This window comes from Phacochoerus africanus, chromosome 1 (assembly GCF_016906955.1).
Source record: "Phacochoerus africanus isolate WHEZ1 chromosome 1, ROS_Pafr_v1, whole genome shotgun sequence".
Lineage (NCBI taxonomy): Eukaryota > Metazoa > Chordata > Mammalia > Artiodactyla > Suidae > Phacochoerus > Phacochoerus africanus.
This window is the reverse complement of record NC_062544.1, coordinates 126,511,944-126,524,797: the sequence shown is the minus strand read 5'-3', so window position 1 is coordinate 126,524,797 and position 12,854 is coordinate 126,511,944. Positions and strand designations below refer to the sequence as shown.

At 42.8% G+C, this 12,854-nt stretch overlaps 1 long non-coding RNA gene across 4 annotated transcripts in view; it reads right to left on the bottom strand.

The window, feature by feature from the left end:
* The window catches only part of LOC125126365 (uncharacterized), a 277,061-nt gene that overhangs the window by 204,082 nt on the left and 60,125 nt on the right, over positions 1-12,854 (bottom strand). For 2 of the 4 annotated variants that reach the window (XR_007134617.1, XR_007134613.1), the window contains exons 2-4: positions 8,680-8,805; positions 1,272-1,335; positions 381-544 (exon numbers count right to left, since the gene is read on the bottom strand). This is a non-coding gene — a long non-coding RNA (uncharacterized LOC125126365). The remainder of the gene's footprint in view (positions 1-380; positions 545-1,271; positions 1,336-8,679; positions 8,806-12,854) is intronic. The other 2 variants (XR_007134616.1, XR_007134618.1) reach the window with 2 other exon arrangements.

The window sequence follows — 12,854 nt, the reverse complement described above, 5'->3', positions numbered from 1 at the left end:
GGGCTGAGATATTTCAGCTTCCTGGGGGACTCATTTTTCGCATATTTTCAATAGGAAGTTGGTTTTCAGTGTATGTAAGTAGCAAGTGCATGTATACTCCTGTCGAGGCCATTTTTGCCAAGTGGACTACTTTGCCACCAAGCTTCTTTCAGCTTCGTTTGTTTGTTTCTTTGTTTTTGACCTTGGAGACCATAGGGTTTACACCTCCAGAAAAGAGAAGCTCAACTTAAATGGAAAACGATAAAGTCTGGGTGGTTTAAACTAAACTCATTTTCCTTCTGTAAGTGTCACTCTGTCGTAATAAAGCTGTAGGACATCAAATGGATATTAATGTGCACCCTATCAAGGGAGCAATTTCTAGGCCACATTTTTAAGAATACCTGTAGTTCAGAGTCTCATATGGTCTGCCTTCTGACAAGTCCAAAACACCGAGGAAACATGTCCCCATTTCTTTCCTCCACGTCTTAGAGAGTCAGGAGGGTACAGAAGTAATTTTTCTTCCATTTCCATTTTTTCAGGTGATGAAACTGAGGCCCAGAGAGATCTTTGCAGAAATAAGAGCACACAGGTCATAAGAGGAAGCCTCAAATATGACTTTATATACAGACCTACGCACTTCTTTACTTAGGTGATAGTGAATATGCTTCAAAACAGGGCCACAGAATAATTTCTCATAGGTCAAGGTACTTACTGCCAAACATTTTGTAAAACTTATCATTCCAAAGCTGTGAAGCAGTAACAATATTATCTAGCTTAGAATCAGAGGACTCAGACCCAAAGATACCTAAGAGATTATAAAATTCTGCTCATTCATTTTACACTGTGAAAAATGAGGCCTAGAGGGGATAAAAGATATTCCCAGGTTATCCAGCTAATTGGAGGCTGAAAGACTGAGCCTACTGATGTTTTATGTCCCTTTTCACTAGATTCAGGATGGCAAATGTCCTCCCTCGCTTGGTGTCAGTAGCAGACATCAATAATCAATCACAGTACTCTTTCTCTGACAAGTCTCCTCTCAATCTCACAGTCATTCCAAACACAGCAGTCCAGGCAGTCATAACTCATGACTCAGAGCTGATCCTAGAAATAAGGCCTATTTTCCATCCATGTTATTAAAATGCCTATTAACAATTTCAAAGGCCCCTTATTGACAGGTTCATGCTATATAGCAGGCATGGTACACAAAGTATTTAACTGAAACCTCACAACTCTGTTAAGGTGACATAATTAGAGTTAGGAAAACTGAAGTTCAAAGAGACTATGTAACTTACTCAAGGTCACAGTAGTGATTTGCAGTCAGCTAGAAGCCACCAGACCGAAGATTGGAATCTAGATCTTTAAAAAAACATGTAGACATATTTAAACAGACACATACACACACACGAATTTCATTTAAAGATTCTCTATATCCCATATTATTCCTTTTAATTTGTTAAAAATTTTTAATAAAAATTGTATATATTTAAGGTTCCCAATGTAATCTGATATACATACACACTGTGAAAGTATCACTACAGCTGAGCTAATTAACACATCTCCTCCTCACATAGCTGCCATTTGTGTGTGTGTGATGAGTGACCTGAATCTATCCTCTCAGCATATTTCCATTGTTCAAAAGAGTTATCATGAAGTATAGTCCTCATTCTTCTACGTTAGATCTCCAGACATACTCATCTGACATAATTACAAATGCATATGCCCTTTGACCGAAGTCTCCCCATTGCCCCTGCCCCTCCCAGCCCCTAGTAAACACTGTTCTACTCTCTCCTTCTAGGAGCTTGACCTTTTTTTTTTTTTTAAGATATAAGTGAGATCATACAGTATTTTTCTTTCTGTTTCTGGCTTATTTCACCCAGAATATTCTCTTCCAGGCCCCATGTTACCACAAGTGGCAGGATTTCCTTCTTTCTCATGGCTAAATAATATTGTATAGTATGCATGTGTGTCTGTATGTGTGTGTGTGTGTATACACACACACATATATAACACACACACACACACACATATAAAACACCTTTTTTATCCATGTATTCTTCAACAGACACTTGGGTTGTTTCATTATCTTTTTTTTCCAGCCACATCCATGGCATATGGAAGTTTCCAGGCCAGAGATCAAATCTGAGCCATGGCTGAGACATATGCCACAGCTGTAGCAATGCCAGATCCTTAACCTACTGCACCACAGTGGGAATGCCTCCCTATCTTGACAGTTGTGAATAACACTGCAATGAACATGGAAGCGCAGATACCTCTTTAAGATACAGATTTCATTTCCTTCATATATACATATGAAGGTATCTCCATGCTGTTTTCTCTAGTGGCTGCACCAATTTACATTCCCACCAACAATGTACAAGGATTCCCTTTTCTCCACATCCTTGCCAGCATTTGTTATTTCTGGTCTTTTTTGATGATAGCCATTCTGACAGGTATGAGACATCACACTGTGGTTTTGATTTGCACTTCCCTGATCAGTGATGTTCAGCACCTTTTGAATATCTGTTGGCCACTTGTATGCCTTCTTGTGAGAAGTGTCTACTCAGGTCTTGTGTCTCTTTTTCAGTCAGCTTATTTGTTTTCTTGTTATTGAATTGTTTGAGTTCTTTACATATTTTGGATATTAACCCCTTATCCTATGTATGTTCTCCCACACCATAGGCTGTCTCCTGACTGTTCAGAAGCTTTTGAGTTTGATGCAACCCACTTGCCTGTTATTTCTTTTGTGGCCTATGCTATTTGCTCCCAACCCCCACCAAAATCATTGCTCAGATCCATGTCAAGGAGTTTTTTTCCTTGTGTTTTCCTCTAATGGTTTTACAGTTTCAGGTCTTCTATTTACATCTTCAATCCATTTTGATTTGATTTGTATACAAGGCAAGAGATAAAGTCTAATTTTTCTTCTGTATTATATCACTCTCTTTTGAATTCAGTCGTTATCTCATCTCCATCCTATTTCTTCCCCATCAAATATCTTCACTGTGGATAGGTGGATTAGTTTTTCCTTGCTGAATTTAACAGTAAGATCAGACGCTCCAAGTTCACTGAATTAGAAACACAAAGCAGTTCCCTATCTTTGCCATCTCCCCTCACTGCAGTTTGCTGTACGTTAGAAATGGCCTTTTCCTGAAAGGCATATTCTGTGGAACAAATAAACTACCTTTTGTTAGAGATGTGCAGTGGCCCTCCCCCAGGTCCCACCCCCTCACCACATCCATTTCCAAACCCCTTACACAACTTCCTCTGCTTCCCTGTCCTCGAGTGAACACGAACAAATTCAGCCCTGCTGTGTCTGGCATGTAAAATGGACCTGGGGCCAAGCCAAAATCAAGTATTCCAGCATTTTCTAGCAATTCACCAGCAAAAAGATTAAGAAGTTTTATGGTCATTCTCTATGTAAATGCCCCACCAGGGTGGCTGACAAGACAGGGCATATACAGAATCTTTTGCCTTTATCTTGCAAGATCAAAAGGTAAAGAAAATAAAGACCTGAGAGAAGTACGTGTTACACACAGCCAATGTGGGATTTTCAGCTGTTTCTACATCAGTTAATGGTCCATCCAAGTCTATAAGGGTAAAGTCCAGGAAAGATCACAACAAAATGCCCTTTTCTGGACAGAGGAGTAAATCTGCTGAGATGAGCTTTCCTCAGTAAACATGGCCTGTCTCTGCTGACCTAGCTCGGCTCCTAGATTAAAACCTGGGAATTCCCATCGAGGCCCCATAGCACTAGCACATGGCCTGAGGCCCGCTTCCTCACAAAATGGACCCAGGTTTTAAACACCACTGGTCCCTCTCTGCAGCTTCTACTTGAAGTCAAGAGAAATAAATGGCCTTAAAAGATCCTCTTAAAAGAGTAAACGACATTTATCTTCCTGGTAAAGAAGATGAAAACAAACATCCTTAGTGTTTGCATGTCATGAGTTGAGATTCTGGTCCTTCTGGCAGAAGCTAAACACTTGGCCTCTTTTTGGGCTATATATTTCTGATGCTTGCTTGTAATTGGCTTCTTAGGAAGATAAACAGCCTTTGGGCCTCCAAGGGTGTTGGCTATGACCACTTGCTTTGCCAGTGTCAAAACGCAAGCGGCTGAGAAGAGTTCATCTTACCTGAAGCCGTAGCCTTCATCAGTAAACAGTTTATCCCACACCTTGTTAATACTGAGAGGCATCTCATGTAAACTCTGAATTATTTGAGCCTCTTGCAGCATTTAGAAACACAGCTGCACCTCCTGGTGTCATGTTGAAGTTCCCTAGTTGGGTCTTCAATAAGATCATGTAGCCGTAACGGGTTGGGAAGAAAAGGTAAATAGTTTGTTGTTTTGTAATTTATATACAGCTGTGTTTGTAAGCACATGGGAATCTGGGTAGGCAAATGCCGCCTGTGACTCTGGGGTTCAACGGTGTGGCTGCCATCAGTCAGAAAGCACTGAGTCACTATAGACATTTTCACATGAAGTCTGAGCAGCACAGACAGCTGGTCTAAATAGTCAAAGTGGTTTACGGTAAGTGCTATAGGAATCTTATCCTGACAATGTATTAACACTTAGAGGAGTAGCAGAGAAAGCGAGAAAGAGAGAAAGAAAGACAGAGAGATGGGGGGGTGGGAAGGGGGAGGGAGGGAAGAAGAGAGAGACACAAACAGACAATGAGATCCCTTCTGTCTGCCTCTGATGCTGAAAGACTTCTCAGAGGATGTGGCACTGGGGGTGGATATTGTGTTATATTTCACCAGCCTAGGATGACAGAGAGGACATTCTAGGCAGGACAGTTTAAAAGCCAGGCCTGATGTCTAACTGTATGTAATTTATATGCCTGTACCTCCATCTGCTCCATCCTAGTTTTCTTTTGTGTTTTCTTTTTAAACCCCCCTTCCCTGGCTTTTCTTTCTCTATCCAAATATCCTTCCTACACATTTATACCTTTCCTAAATCTTAATTATAAGAGTTCTGCCCTTATGGGCAGGGATCATATCTGTGTCCTCCATGACTTTTTATACCCTGTTCTTATACCTGGAGGATGGTGTGAGTTTAGTAAATATTTATTGAATTAAAACTCGGGCCACAGGCTATTTCTCTTCCCTTCATTTCCTTTGCATGCCCAGCCCACCAGCCATTCATGTTTGCCTCCCATTTGCCGCCACTTCCCATGACTTAGGCATGAAATGTGGTCCACATGTATTTGATGGAACAAGGGATGGAGCAGTTGGTGACACTGGTGGCAGGAAGAATGCCCACAGATCTGTAAACATGCTCACCTTATGTCCATGACCATACACAAGCTATTTGATTTTTGGAATGGAATTACAATACCCAGGCACAGGGCTGAGTCCTTCCTGTGTGTTATCTGATTGAGTCATCCCAACAATACCATGAAGTCAGGACCACCACTCTCTTCCTGCCATGGGTGATAAAAGGAAGGCCCAGGGAGGGGCAATCACCTGTCCCAGTTCACTGAGATTGAACACAAGGGAAATCAGAAATTGCATTTCTATAGTGTCACTCCAGAACCTCAGTTCTGAAGTCCATTCTACAATGACGCCATTATTTCATTCTATACAGTAAACATCCCACACAACAGAGTAATTACTAGACCTCTCTTTAGAACCTGCTTGATGCCCACACAGTACAGAGAAAGAGGAGCAGCAGCAGAAAGGGAGGCAGAAAAGGGAAAAGACAGGGTGTCTCACCCAAGGGCCAAAATTGGTTTACATCTGCATAGATTTTCTCTGGCCCCCTTTCGTTCCTACCTGAATTGTTTCCCTCTCCTTCTAGCTGCTTAGGGAATAAAATAGCATAGGAAATAATAAAATTTATTAAGCAATATCTAAATGGGAAGGCCCAAGCTGCTGGTCAGTGGTTTCCAGAGTCATCTCTGAAGGTCTATTGTTGGTCTGCTGTGTGTGGTTATTCCTGCCACTGCTTGCCAACTTCTGAGCACATAATGGAGAACCTCTCGAAATCCCTTCCCTCTCCCAGGTAGGGCAGTGGTACTCCCAGCAACACTGTGAACATAGGCTTAGAGACTAACAAATCTTGGCCTCAGGTGTCAGCCAGGTACGCAGCCGACTATGACTACATCCCCTCTGAATACCCATTTCTTGGAAACTGGACCATCTGTTAATATTCAGAAGAGGGTTTGTATCCATGCTGGCTACCACCCTGGTTATTACTAAATGCTGCACAGGGATAACCAGAACCAGATACCTGGATGCAAGGCCAAACTTATACTTAAGAAGGAGAGAAGGAGAGACAAGGAGGTTCTACGGACTTGTCTAACCAGGCTTTGAAACAAAGGTCTGCCTGGCACTAGAGGTTTAGGTTTTTGAGGTCTCTTTCTAGGGCAAAGAGTCTGGGGCAAAAAGTCCCAGGGAAGGAATTTTCACCAATTTAAGTTAGGAAATTTTTTGGTACATTTAAAATTGAGTAATTTTATAAGTAAAGGGAGCAGAAGTATGTCTCTAGCAGGAATGCTTTGAGTTGGTTTTTTCTTTTTCTTTAATAAAGAAAAGGAAATAAAGCTCCAAGTATATTAGGGAATTATCTAGCTTGAACTTGAAATTAGGACAGAGGTATTTCCTTGAACAGGTATATCTCACTGTCCAAAATAAATAGGAAACATATATTCTTTCCCTTCCATCTCCCTCTGACTTTCCCCACCCAGCTCTGATCTGCTGCCCCCCACCCCCACCCCGCCACCGCATCTCTTTCACAGCAAGACTATTAAAATTGCCTCTTGCAGTCTGACCTCCTTGCCAGGCAAAATCAATCCCGTGTATTTCTCTGCATCCCCAATGGCTCTGCTACGTCGTAATGCATAGAAACGAAAGGCACTTTGAGAGAAGGACAATGAGATTCCTTGCACTGGGCCCAATTCTTCTGTTACCATTAAATTAAACTGTTTATCCAATTACTGCCACTGAAATTTCTATCTGGAGGCTGAGGGGACAATAAATGCCAAGTGGGAAAATGGCCTCCCAAGCCTCCCCCGTCCCCTGTTCCCTCCTACGTGACATTGCATGAGAAGGCAGCCCATGTGGAACACAGCCAGGTGGTCACAGAACAGAGAGGCCGTGGGGTCACATGGGTAACCAAGGCCAATGGGGAGAAGACTAGATGGTTTTGGACATTTATACCGACTTGCTTCCCAGGAGCTGAATATTTTGAGAGGTGGGGGAGGGGAGAGTGGAGGGAAAGGAAACAGTTCTATTTCAACACATCTGCTCAGCTAACAGCAGGCTGAGCTTCTGAAACACAAATCTGATCCACCCCTGCCCTGCTTAAAATGTTCAAGACTCTCCCCTTGACTTCTGAATAATCACATCACAGCCACAGCATCTATCTCTGGTCTGGCCGCCCTTGCAGATCTGCACACCCCTGCCACCTCAAGATTCGCTGTCTTATCCCCCTGTCTTGGCACAAGGAGTCCTTCTGCCTTGGCCTCCCCTGGCTTCTGAGCCTTGTTCACCTGACTCCTCTGCCTCCCCCCATCTCAGTTGTGGTACTGCTTCTCCAGGCCACCTCCCCAGATCCTACCACCACCATGGTAGCTGGGGTAGGTACCATGGTCTCTGGCAGGGTTTGGAAAACTTTCTCTAAAGATCTAGAGAGTCAATATTTTAGGCTACTTAATCCTGCTATTGAAGCAGGAAAGCCTACCCAAATGAGTTTGTCTATGTTCCCATAAAACTTCTCTACCAAAACAAATGATGGGCTAGGTTCGGCCTCTGAGCTGTAGTTTGCCCACTCCTAATCTCATTTCCAGTAGTTTCTTAAGCTTTAGTCTGTGAAGACCCTAATCAGAGACCATGAGAACCTGGCAGACAAGGACCAAGTCTTTGATCCCTGTATCCCCAGCTCCTGACATGAGGCCTTGGGCCAGCATGATGTGTAATGGTGGCTGAGAACACATAGGATTGAACATAAGAATGGAGATGGTCCAATCAGTCAATCAGTCTTCTGTGACTACTGCAGTTCTTCCACAAGCGGGCCTTTCTCCCCAAGACATGGCAGAAAAGATTTTCTAAAATGCTCAACGTTGTCTTTGGGTTATGGTGTGTGTGTGGAGGGGGGACAGATTAATGAGTATAAAGCTTGTCTTTTTGTGTCCCTTGTGGGGGGAAACAAGGACACAGGAAATGTCTCCTCTCAAATCTTTAGGCCCTGAATAGTTGGCTCTTCTGAAGATTCCAGATTATAATTGGTAAGCCTTCCAACTTCCAGGATGCTGGCAGGGTCTGCTGTGCCTCATTGTTGGGGCCTGCATGCTGGGGCCCTCAGCAGTCTGACCTTTCCAATATCTTGTTGAGACGCATTTCTGTCCACTGCATCCTGAGACATTTCTAGCAAGCCTGAGCAGCATCAAGGCAAGCATTGTTGGCTGTTTCTCTAAAGCAGTGACAGTGAGCTGTGTTGTTTGAACTTCCCTGGGAATCTCCAGGGAACTAACAGGGCATGAGGGAATTCCCTCCCCTCCCCAGTAGTTCACAATCAAATGAGCTTTAAAATGCTCTCATTCCTCAACAACTACACCAACTACCCCAAGAACAAAAGCCATATCCTGAAGCTGTTTGGAGAGGTATAAGGAAGGGGAAAGTGGAACTGGCCAGAAGACAGTGAACTTTTGTTCTTTTTTTTTGCCAAGCCTATCTCCCCCCCACACCCCCGCCTTAGATTGTAAGTACCTTTGTTTTCATGGAGAGAAGCTCCTCTGTCCCTCTTTTGGTTCACATGATCTGGATGAGAGACCAAGCCCTGTGATCCAGAGGTAGATGCAGGATTCAGGCCTTGAAGTCTGTGTCTTCCATCTCCTGGACCAGAGAGAGAGAGACTGTCTTTGAGGGATGGGATCTCTGACTTGGGCCAATCACAACCATTTCAGGTACTTCTGACAGAAATCCTGGGATGATTTAAGAGCGCTGAGAGAATAGCATGAAAGTCTGGAGCACTGGCATCCACTTTGTGACCAGAGAGGGATGCAGAGCTGAGAGACAGTTCTAATGACTCTGCTTTGAGCCTCCGATCTAGCCCCAACTAGAGCTTAACATCCCCTTGAAATTTCCCAGGATCATGAGCCAATAAAACTCCCATTTTTGCCTAAGTTGGTTAAGGTCAGCTTTCAAGCTCTTGTGACGAAAAGAATCTTGACTAATAGGAAAAAATAAAAATGTTTACAGGCTCAAACCAAGTACCTAGAACAGAATATTAGAACTTAACAAAAGTTCCAAGCTTGGGATTCAAGAATGGAATTTTCTGTCATCTTTAAGCTGGTGCTCCATCCTGACACTATCTCTTGTGATAAGCAGACATGTAGGTGATAGCACACTTTCTTGCACTGGAGCCTTTTTAGAGCCAAAGGTGGACTGGAGACAGTTTGAGTTCATGAATTTAAATGCACGAGGGTTGGCCTCCACTGACGGATAACATCTATTTATCCAGGGTGGATATTTCCTGTTAGGGTCTTTGAATAGTAAAGCTGGAAAAGACCTCAGATCATCTGGTCTGATCTCATTTTATAAAGGGGAAAATTGAGGTCCACAGAGAGAAAGAATGTTGACTAACACTGCACGTGTGATTCAGGGGCAGAAGGCAGCCTAAGAATTCTCCTCTCAGCCCTTCATTCCATGAGTCCCTGGCCCAACTGTTATAACCTGTACTATTTCTCCACCAATGAGAGAATAGGACAGTCTCCTTGGAGAAAGATATAGCCTATAACCTGTGCTTAGAAATGCACCAAGTAAGGTGGAGAGAAAGCTGAATTTGGAGTCAGAAAAGGCGTGTGTGACCTTGGGCGAGTCAGTTGGTCCTTTGAAGACTCAAGCTTCCTCATTTGGAAGATAAAGGCTGGAGCCAGCCCCTTTCATTTTACAGGATGTAGTGGTGATCCAGAGACAGTTTGTGTGTAAAAGTGCTTCTTAGGATCCTAGGTATGACTCTGTCCTTTATTCAGCAAATTATTGGAGGCCTATTCTGTGCCCAGTACACATACATCAGCTAGCAGAACACTGATCCATGCTCATAAGAAGTTTATATTTTGGCATGGGAGGACAGAATCAATGAAAACAGAAACATGGTTGGTAAGTCAGAGGAGAGAAGTGTTAAGGAAAAAATAAAGTGAGGAAGAGGTGTAAGGGGTACAGATGCACCTGGCTGGACAGAGAAACCTCACTGAGGAGGTAACAGCTGAGCAAGGGCCATCCAGGAGAGAAGAAAGGACTGATCCTACAGATGGGGGAAGCAAACTTCCAGCAGAGCAATAAGTTGTTTGAACACAGAGATGGAAGCATGAAACCCTGCTCTGTACAAAAACCTCCCTTACGTGAAATCATGGTTTCTTCAAATGCATCCCAACCTTCCACATCTACTTGGTCAACTAGTGAGCTGTGCTCCAGTATACACCTGGTTGCATTTCCCAAGGTGGCAAATATAACAGGTAGAGGTAAAGCAAAAGAGATAATTGAAGGGCAGGGAGCATAAGTTAGCACACTCTCTTGAGGGAAATTTAGCAATATCATTTATATCCTTCCCTCCAGAATATCTACTCCTAGCAACTTATAAGAAAATGCTGTAATTAAGGACATCTGCAATGACTTGGCTACAAAAATACTCGTTTATCTCAGCATTATTTGTAATAGTTCAAAATCGGAAAGATCCTAAATATCCATCTCTCCGGAACTGGCAATAAAGTGTGGCATTTCCACCAGAAATTCCAGGAATGGTTCCACTTGGGCTGACTTGGTCCATCCACCTATCCCTGAATTGGTTTCTGTGACCCAGGAGACAGAAATCACTATTTAATATGGAGCAGTTCTATGCAGCCATTAAAAATCATATTGTATGCTTTTCTCCATGTTTGTTAACACACTGTGCACTTAAAATGGATGCATTTTATTGTCTTTGCATTATCAACAGAGTTTTTTAAAACAAAACAGAAAAACATGAGATTTTTACTTGGGGAAAAAAACAAATTGATAAAATGGCTGTACAACATTATCTGACATATGCCATATACAAGCTAAAGTAAAGCCCAGAAGAATATACTCCAAAATGTTAACATATTTTCTGAGTTGTGGGCTTACAGATGATTTTCATTAAGTTTCTATTAAACAACTTTTCACTGGAAAAATTAAAACATGCTCCTGGTTTCAAAAAAGTCCACAGTACAAATGGTTTCAAAAGATCACAGTTCAAATGGAATTCAAAAGACAACCCCCTTCAAATAACCACTTTTTCAGTTTCTTGAGTCACCTTCCAAATTTGTGTTTGTATACATAAGCACATAGGTGGGCAACTGGAGTTATACTGTATATATCAGCCTCTTAAGAACACAAATAGAAGCAAACAAAACACATGGTAGTGAACTTTGCTGTCCCCCCTTAATTCACTTTAAATATCATTCAAGGAGTTTCCATTGTGGCTCAGTAGTAAACAACCTGACTAGTATGAATGAGGATGCAGGTTTAATCCCCGGCTTCACTCAGTGGGTTAAGGGTCCTGCATTGCCATGAGCCGTGGTGTAGGTTGCATATGCAGCTTGGATCTGGTATGGCTGTGGCAGGGGCCAGCAGCTACAGCTCTGATTCCACCCCTAGCCTGGGAACTTCCATATGCCACAAGTGCAGCCCTAAAAAGCAAAAAATAAATAAATAATTCAACATCACGACTTAGAAATCTGTGCCATCTTTTTTTTCAAATGCCTGAAAATTATTCCATCATAGAGATGTCCTGCAATTAATTTACCCAGTCCCCCTCAAATGAACACTGAGATGGTTTTACCTCTGCCAATTCATTATCTTTCCCCAGGGGGCCTCTTTGGGCACATATACAACTAGGTGTCTACCATTGACACCTGAAAATGGAATTGCTAGGTCACAGACTTATTGCTAGGTCATAACCTTCTCAGCACATGCTTATGTTTAACATTCTCTAAAATTCCATGTTACGTGGGTGTTTTTAAAAAGTATATTTCCTGAAAATGTCATCGGAGAGCCCACCATTCTTTCTCACGTCCTCATTAAGCTCACCTCTTGTCCCTTTACCCCTGAGAGAGAAGGGACCGCATGCTAGAGTTGTTGTCATGCCCAAAGGACACATTCTTATTGGGTTGCTGAATCTGAGAGGGTAGTGGTTGGGATTTGCAACAACAGCCTCAATATATAGTCTCTCTTATTGCTCCAGAAAAATCTCAGGTCTCCTTTCCAATCACATACACCTGTTTAATAAAGCAGCTGGCAGGAGTTCCTCCACTGGCTCAGCAGTAACAAACCTGACTAATATCCATGAGGACATGGGTTTGATCCCTGGCCTTGCTCAGTGGGTTAAGGATCTGGCATTGCCCTGGGCTTGTGGTGTAGGTTGCAGACATGGCTTGGATCTGGAGTTGCGGTGGTTGTGGCATAGGCTGGCAGCTGCAGCTCCAATTTGACCCCTAGCCTAGAACTTCTATATGCCACAGGTGTAGCCCTAAAAAGCAAATAATAAACAAAGCAGCCACAGATGCAAGTCACTGGCTGAAAGAAATGGGAATGTATGTCTGATATCTTGGGCATCAAAATGCCTGGAGGAGGCAGAATGGTCCAAAACCCATAAAACTTTCATAGCCTATTAAAAGTGGTATGGCAGGCTCAATGGAGGCTCAGAACAGAAAAGGTAAACTTGCCCAATGGAAAAAAAAAAAAAAGCGTTGGACCGAAAATCCATGGAGTTTATTGTTGGGATGGAACAGCTTAAAGTCATTATAGACTCTGATTGTCCAGTGATGTAATGGAGCCAAGGTTGAAGCAACATATGAGTGACAGATAGACAATTCTCATTGCGGCTGGCATCTCAGTAGAAAGCTGTTAATTGTGTGTTCAGGGAT